Genomic DNA, 9,472 nt, shown 5'->3' on the forward strand with positions numbered 1-9,472 from the left:
CATACCATTTCTGTACTCAACAGCAAGGTGTAAAGGGAGTTAAATGTCAATTACATTTAATCCACTAAAGCTAGGTGTGAAAACCTGTACAATTCAGGGAAAATATTGTATGTACTTTACATATCTTGCGCCTCGCAAGTGCTGTTTCCTCTTCCTGTTGACATTTTGGATTATTTGTTGGCTATTTCAGAACTCTTTCAGCTGAGATTTTCCGTGTTACTCTGATAAAATCATACTGTTTGATAATGAAGTTGGGAAGGAACAGTAACCTAACGTGGGACTTATCTAATGCTGAAAGTGGTTATTTGTAAACAGACGCTGCTACTAAGTGCTTAAATTCGATAATAAATGGTACCTATCTCATGAATGCCTTTCACTCCTTTTAGTGTGGTGTGCAGTCTGGGATGGTTTTTTTTCTGCTTTTAGGATGTTTTAGGGATGCAATTTGCTTGTGAATCTTGCACCACCATCACTGGTTCAATACAGGCTTAAAGGGATTAGTTCTTTTCTAGAAAGTCCCAGGTGGATTTTTTTATTAACCTTTTGGGTAATAAACATTTATCTCATTTTTACAGCAGCATTTAATACCATCTATTTATAGCCAAATATCTGTAAATCCATTACATGAGCTGAAAATGCACCTGCTTCAGAAAAAAAGCTCTCTAGAGAACCCACAGCAGGCACTGATAATTGTAAACAAAACAAAACAAGAGCTCATAAAATAAAAATAAAAGTATTACCTTGAGTATCATGTCTTACAGAATGACTGCTTTGAACAAAAATGCAATTATTATCATAGCATGTCTGTTTAAAAAAAAAAAAAAAAAGGTGGGGGGAGAAGAGGATGATTGAGTTAGAGTGAAACTGAGGTGGATGCTCATGTGCCGAAGCCACAATGACTGCATCTGGGACGTCGTGCGTATATCAATTGAGAGCATGACACTGTGCTATTAATATATTACACTGTGATCTACCTGACCATCATCAGGCTTGTTGCTTATAAATTTATAGCCCCCAAAACTGCTTTGAATGCTCTGTATGAAGAAATAATAATACAGGCCAGTGGTGGAAGCAACCCTGGTAAATCCCATACCTGCTGTAGTCTTGGCTCCCACAGACCTTACAGAATCAGCATAGGTTTTAAAAGAGTGAGGATGATAAATCAATGGAAAAAAATGGGCCAGAATACTCCCTGCCATCTGAAAAACATCTCCTCATGGTATGTGTTGTGAATACACCTAACTCAGAGCAGGGAGGGTGAGCTAGAAACCAGCAATAGTGTTTTCAGGTGGAACACATTTTAAGTGTAAGTTGATTTAATTGTCATCTTACTTTCTTAAAGGTAAGCGTATGCTTAAAAGCTTTGAATTCGAGTTGCAGTAAGAGAAATAGTTATTACCGTTAAAAATTTTTTTTAAAAGTGTGATTGACTCTCAGGGTATAATAACATTCTTCTTTCAGGCCTATTTGAACTTTCATTATCTTGAAACTTTTAAGATTAAGCTAGCTCCAAGTTTGGATTTAATCAGTGCTGGTTTTTAATTGTGAACTGCTAATAAATCTGTGTACACCACCTTTTTCTAGAAGGTGATATTTTCTTACTGTGGAGCGCTACAGTTTGTCATAGTTCCCATGTTTTCCAAAAGTTATATCAATTTGGTTGCCTGAAAAGATATTTAACTGGAGCAATATGACAGGAGGCGTAAAATGCATGTGATATTGAGGCAACCTGAAATTTTGATACTTTTTAAATAAATAAATGCTTTTTTTCCACCTATTGAAGTAATTATTCTGGCAATATGCCTGCCAACAATGCAACAGTCACCATTTCTAACTATGTGAACCTCTTGTATCTAAAAGGCAGAAATAGGGGTCAAAGAAATTACATCGCTGCAGCATGAGAGACAGAAGAACTCTTTTTCGCTGGACTGATCAAATTAATTATGCTAAATAGCTGAAAACAGAGGGAAATGAAACAGAATTAGCCCTTCAAATGATGCTTAAGGCAAAGCCAGAAATGAGCCCACTTCAGAGTGGTCCAGTGATATTTACAAATCAGGATCTCATGCCGTTCCCTCTGGCTCTGGCTGACACCAGTTTCAGTCATTGGTACAGGTTTCTGTTGCAGAACTGCACCATACGGGAGCAGAGGGTGAGAGCTGTGAAGTTCTGGGATGCCACTACTGCTAAACATGCAGGTTTTTAGAGAATTTTCTGCAATTACTAATGCTGAATTTTGATTTGCCATTTACATAATGTGATTTTTCTTTTTCTGTAAGTGGAAGCTAAGAGCTTCCCAAGAAGTCTTGTGTTTGGATGGAATAGGTAAATGTGCATCAAGCCAAATTTCTATAGCATGTACACCTGTGCAGCCCAGAGGGAGCACTGAATCAAACAAATGTAACGGAGGAACAGGGGGTGAGGGGGGGAAACTGTTTAGAGTCTTCATTTATATCAAAATAAATGATAACTGTGCTTATTTCCAACACTGAATCCATTCACAAGGTGATTTTGATTTAATTTAATGAGTAGTCTTCCTGCTGCTGCAGTGCTCTGAAAACTAATGATAGTGTTCAATTTCCAATCTAAAAGGTTGATAATACTATCAATTTAATCATGCATATACTTTGGTTGAAATGTTTGTCCTATTGACATCAATAGCTGTCTGTTTCCTTACCGGAGTTAACAATGCAATCAAGGAACCAGATGTACCCATGATTTGGAGACGGAATTTTCTTAGTATTCACAACTTTTGACGTAATCTCAAGACAAGATACTGCGTAGCCAAGGAACAGATCGAGACCATTTGCTTTGGTTTGGGAGTAATGTTTTGCTTTGTTTTTTGATTAATACCAGGCACAACTTTCTTTTGCAGAAGTCAGTAGTCTATCCTCCCCACGTCAGTGGTGGACTTAAGTCTTCCCCTCCTGTCTTTATCAGTCAGGAAATGCATGAGTAAGAAGTAGAGATTGAAGCATAAAGTGTTCCCAATAGCTCTCATAATTCAGTGAAGGTCATTGGGTTTGTACTCACCCAGAAAAGACTTCACATGAGAAATTAAACAATGTCTGTACTGAAGGTTAAAACTCTTTTGCACTCGAAATTGTTCCAGCGTATATAGAATAATAAATTTATATAAGGTTTGTAAAATGCTTTTATCTAAAATAACATATATTTCTTTACATTTACGTATGGGTTATTATTTCCATTTTCTAAAAAGAGAACCTTAGGCTCAGAAATACTGTTTCGTTTGGCTAGGTCATGTAGCGTATACACGGAAGAATGAAGAATACAAAACCGTTGTTCTGCTTCCTGAATCTGACTGTACATTAACCACTACACAAGTCTGGGTAAACAAAAGGCTGATGAAAGAGTTTGCAGAGGCCTTAAAAGCACTTTCTATGGTGGGAAACTAACTCTTTGATAAAGGAGAGTATAAAACAGCTCTTGAAGGGATGGTGAAAATGGAACAGTAACTTGTTGAAGTAGACAGCAAGAAAGCCACTGTGGTACCATTATTAGGAAGTGTTCTTGAGACAAGATGAAATGCTTCTCTGGGTGGAACTACATGGTTAACGAGGTTGTTAGGATTACATGGGGTTCCTTCATAATTAATATACACACATATCTCTAGAGTTGTGTATTACTTAATAGAGTATTCTGCACACTGAAAATTAGAACTACAGATAAGACTAAAACTGAGGAGGACTGTCAGTATTGGAGGGACTTAAATTATGCTTCTTCCAAGCAAAAAAAACCTTTATGAGAAGATGTTACTTTCTAATGGTCTGAAGCATGGCGTTTAAATTTGAACGGTTTGGAATAGTGTAGACACTTGAGTGACTTATCCAATTCAACATAGAGAAACATGAAGTAATGAGATCGAGGGGAAGGTAATCAAGAAAAAAGTTTTACTGTTATTTCTTTTATTATGGGGATGTGAACAAAAGAAAGATGTGGTAGTGATTTGAAATAAGCCCTCTGAAGTAATGAAATAATTTTAAATAGCAATAACAAAACCTTAGGAACAAGTAAAAGTTTTCATGTTAGCTACCTCATTTATTAAACCAAGAAATGCTATAGTAAACAAACGGATGGGGCGAAAGGTTATTCCTCTGGGGGCATTCTGTGATACATTAACACTACAAATCCAAGCCTCAGACAGTAAAAGAAGCTCCTGAGATCTGTTACAGAGTACCCAGTACATGGACTTCAGAAGTAAATTGTGTACATATTAGGAAAAAGAAAACATGGAAATAAAGCTTGTTACCAGACTTCAGCAGCCCAGGAATTACGAACGTTTTTTGTGCTTTCATTATCCCAGCTTCCTAATGATTTAGGTATATCAGAAACAGAGTTGTGGCTTTGGCTTCCCTATTGTAGTCACTGATGCCATGAGATAACGCAGATGTTTAAAGTTGCACGTGTGTCCTTCCTGAATCAGCCCTGCAGCACCTGCATTCCTTAGAGAGGTGCTGTGATAGGAAATGCAAAGTAATGTCAGTGGGACTTCTTATTCACCAAGTTAAGAATTTCCTGAACTTGAGCCCAAAACTGAACTCATTTCTGTTTCAAATGGCTGGTTGTCTAGCTACAGTAGTTAATTGCAGCCAGATTGAAGAAAAATGGTTGAAAGACTCTCGGATTCTTCAGTTGTCTGCGGAGTCTTCTTTCTCTTAAAATGATGTTGAGAGCTCTTGAGGGGTATGCCCCTAGTTTGTTATCTATATTAGTGTCCCACTAAACAGTGAGGGGTCTCTATAAACATGTTAAGTCAAACCACCTTGAAACGAGAAGGTACAACCACGTTTGGTTTGATCACACACGAGGACCTGACATATTACTTTCCATTTAAGGTCAATATTTTTGACTGTGTCTTAATAAATATAATGTTTTCTCAGAGCTAACTTTGCATTCTCCTCACACCCGTGTAACCCTTTCTTTTCCCTTAGGCTACCTCTTTCCTTTAACAACTTTGAAAATGTTAATATTTTTTCTATTCTGAAGACAGAAACCAGCTGCATTAGACGTTTTTAAGACTATTAGCCTGAGCCTTAAAGATAGGGACTGTGACTCTTGCCATCTTGCAAGGCCTGAGAGAATCTTGATCTCCTCACAAGTGGATAGTTTGACTTGCCTATACGCATTTTTCTTTTTCTGCTAAGAAATCCTTCAGATGAATTATGGTTTGGGATTGCTAGTTGTATTCTCTGGTATTCTAGCAAAATGAATTGGAAAAGCACTCATCACAGACGATGTGCAAGAGCAGGATCATTCAGGGACTGCGGGGACATCAGGCAAGGAACCACAGAATAAAATGAACATGCAATGCAATTGCTTAAAGTTTAGTAGATGAAGAATTGGAAGAATTAAATAGGTGAAAACATTAAAAAGGCTTTGTGGGCCACAGGTGTCCTTCGAGACTACACCTTCAGAACTTCTTCAATATAGTTATTCAGTCAATATAGTATAACCGGTAAAGAAACTTAGCTTTCCAAAAGGTAAACAGAAGATCTTGTCTTGGGTTTATAACTAGTAAAGAAAGAGCAAACAAACAAAAAAGTTCCAAATGATAATCTATTTTTTGATCTGGAGTCTTTAACATTGTCAAAACTTGCAAAGTGTTGCAAACGACATCACAAAACCGAGTGAAGAGGTGGCAACATGGCACCTGGAAATTCAGGTTAACAAGCGCAAAGTAATGGATGTGGAGGGAAACTGAGCTGCTGCACAGAACAGTTGGATCTAACCTACCCATTATCACTCTGAAATTAGATTTTTGGAACTGTTGTGGATGCTCCTGGGTAACTGTCCACTTTTGTGGTGCAAACTGGCAAAAAGAAAACATTGCTAGGAACCGAGTGTGAAGCAAGGAACACGTTTATGTTGTTGTGCCCAGTGTGTGCCCAAATCTGAATGCAGTGAACTGCTCTCTCATCCAAGCACTTGTGTGTTTTTGAGGACTGGGCTGTTGCAATGGGCTCTGCAATTCATAGGTAGTTGTTTAGCGTGGTGCCAGTGTACAGCAGGCAGAGTTGTGAACTTACAGCATCCACTGCTGTTGTAATCACAGCTAAATCCCTGCAAAAATACAAATGACTAAGTACCTGTGAAATTGCTTGAATCAAATAAAAACAGAAGCAGAAGCTTTACCTGAGACCAAACAGAAATAGACTTCACCTTTTCTGAGGGTTACAGATGCTTGGTTAACCTCTGCTGCCACAGCAGCTCTAATTTGCCTTGGTGTTCCCACAACTGATACTAAAGGAACAGTGGCAAAAATAAGTAAATAAAATAGCTCTGAGGGAGGTTTTTCCCAGTGCAGTTTTGGTCTACCTAGAAGCCACTCAAGGGAAGCCATTTCTCATTGTGTTTCTGCCTCCTTTTATATATTCCTTCTTGGGTGTTTGGTCAAACCAACCTTCTGAACTGGTTCAGCCTTTGCCTGCATTTGGAGATGTCAAATTACAACTGAAAGATGGCGAAGCGCTCATTTTTCTCTTTCCCATTCACAGCTGCCAAGCTACTGTGTTTTAGCACCTGCACAAATTAGCATACTCTGCTCCAGCCGAGTACTGACTCCTGGACATCTCTAAAGCTCTTATTATGGTCTAAAACAGAAATTACTATTGGCTTCGGAATTGCCAGCTCTTCTTGTGGTATCTGTATTTCCTTTGTGTCCCATCCAACCAGAGCAAGGATGTATTCGTAGCTGGTGAAAATTGATTTCAATACACAAAAGCTGGTGATGCTTTGCTGATTTACATCTACTAAGGATCTGACCTGTCTTTGAAGCCCTGACAGGCCTATGTTGTTGGCTTTCTTGCAAATAATATATCTTTTTTTATATAGTATAGTCAGGTGCGTCTCTTCCAACCTTTAACTTAGGTAACAAACGTATGTTGAATGTATGGAAATGCAGTGTGCTTTCTATATAGAGTATCATTTGCTTCTGTGAGTGGGCATCACATCAAGCTTACCTTTGTGTAGCCAGTTTAAGTCTCTTCAGGCAACCAAATCTTATGCAAAACATCCTTTATGGCCCAGCCCCCCTACAGCAAGTAGCATGCATTTCTGGACAGTGCCGTCACTGTAGTTTTAAGTTTTGATAAATACCGACCTGTGTGGCTGCTGGCTGCTGCTATGCAGTAAGTCAGTGAACGGGGATAAATCCTGGCTGTGAATTCTTCTAGCAAGCCTCTCGCTTCTATTCATAGCCCTACATACAGATGTAATTGAAAGCCCGGTTAAACTAGTGAGAGCAGACATAGACCAAGCCTCTTACAACTTGGCTGTGGAAAAAAAGGAAGACTAGGAAGTTATTTGTTTAATTTGAAGAGAGTTTACATAAATACGCTTTGCAAAGAAACCTTCCTGTCAGTGTTGTATGGTGGTTGGATTAATTTTGTAATATACTTTGGGTAGCAAGGTTAAAGCACGTGGCTGCCTATATTTCTATTGCAAGTACTGTGCTGTATATGGGCTCTTGTCTGATTTCAGTGCCGACAAACTGAGCCTCTGCCATTACTAATGTACCCATGCATCAGCAAGACCATTAACCTCTCCTTTTACATGCTCAGCCCTGAAGTGGTTATTATTTATCAAGCAAAGCACGTTGCAAATATTCTCAGCAGATTTTCTAGTTCTGTTTTCCTTCTTTTGCTGACGAGCTACGGTGCACTACCCTTTGCCTTGTAAAGAGGAGGAAATAATACCAGATACTTTACAAAAAAGCAAAATAACTGTTTAAAGATGGGAAAATATTGGTATATGCTAATATTCTAATCCTAAATGTGTTTTTTTTAAGTTTAATCTCTCATTTTTCTCAAAGTAGCTAGAAAATATTGTACACTTGATGGTAGAAAAGAGTTTCTTTCACCATTTTTTGAGAAAATGCTTTGATATTAAGTTGTCATTTTTTATACATTTTTCATCATTTTTAGTTGTGAGAAAAATCCTGTTCACTGAGAACCTATAAAAATGCTGATTGAAATTTTTTTTTTTTTTGGTAAAAACAGTTCCTTTGTATCATTTCTAACTGTTGCAAAACCCTAAGTTTACTATGAAGAGCATGCCATATTCTTTGTGTGCTGCTATATTCAATCATATTATAGAATAGCTTGAAAAAATATATGCACAGACGATGTCCTTGGCATTATTTGATGAATTTCTAATTAGAGTAGGGGAAAAAGCAGCAGCAGAAGCGTAACGTGAAGAGGGGTGGTGATAAGGCTGCCTATTTTGTTATATGAGACAAGGTGGCAAATTCAACAGAGGAAAAACTGCTGAGAGTCAAAGCCAACTTCTCCCAGCCGTGGGGCGTGAGGCTGTTCCCATTGGAAGCAGTGCTGCTTTTTTCAAGGCTACCGGAGCCTGGGGGAATGGTTCTTGGGCTTTCGCTAGCCCACATCTCCCCTTTTCCTGCCAGCAGCCCTGGCCCCACTCCCATTTCAGTTACAGCACTGTGAACGGGTCTGCAACCTTGATGGAGAAGCAGGAAAGTGATGTTGTTAATGAGAGCTAATTGTCACTATACACCCCATCTGCCGAAAGCATGCAGGATATGTTGTTTAAATGGCAGGGTGTAGGAAAGAGTGCTTATACAGGGGAGTATCTGTATAGCATATCAGCCTGCGTGTTAAGAGTTGCTCGTGCAATTGTGGGTCTTAAAAAGCTGATTCAGTAGGTATCTAACAAGAGCACCTTCTTTCCAAATTTTATTTTCTTGGAGCATTTGGTATGGCAGGCATAGGAATTGACTGAGCTGAAGGGTTTCACAATGGAGAGGGTGAGATTACTTCAAACTTTGTCTGAGTGGCAGGACCTCATAAGACAGGGGGTTCCCTTTGCCCGGATCTCCTTTCTGTGTAATTTCTATTATGAAGACTACTTCCACCTCTACAGTGTCCCTCTATAATGCCCATGACCTCAGGACTATGAGAGTGGAACCGGGATGCAAATCTGCTGGAGTTATCCCCCTGTGCCCACACACACATTTTTAATCTTCCAACATCAGACACAATGCATGTGATTCTGATCTCATTTATAGTACTACAAAATGGAGATTAATTCCATCTAAATCATGCAGCCAAGTCAAGTTTTGGAAGTGTACCTTTAAGAAGCATATGGCAGAACAAAAATGTATTAAAGTCATCAATATTTATGGAGCAGGTAAAATGCATATTAGACAGGCTAGATCCCATCTGTCAAAATAATCTTCATTCCAACTTGCTATCCAAAATGATGAAGACTAATCCTAGGGCCAGCTCCTTAAGTCAGGTTAAAAGACAACATATTCCTGTGCCAACAAAAGTGAGGTTATCGCACAAATGAATACAAAAGGATATCCTTATGTATTGAGTCACTGTCAATTCCAGACATGTACCAAAATTCTTAGACTCTGAACACGTCACGGAGGAGCCTTTAGGCGTGACTTTGTCAAAGTAATTTTGTCCTTCAGACCAGAGTGTTA

The sequence above is a fragment of the Larus michahellis genome, chromosome 8 (genome assembly GCF_964199755.1).
Source record: "Larus michahellis chromosome 8, bLarMic1.1, whole genome shotgun sequence".
Taxonomy (NCBI): domain Eukaryota; kingdom Metazoa; phylum Chordata; class Aves; order Charadriiformes; family Laridae; genus Larus; species Larus michahellis.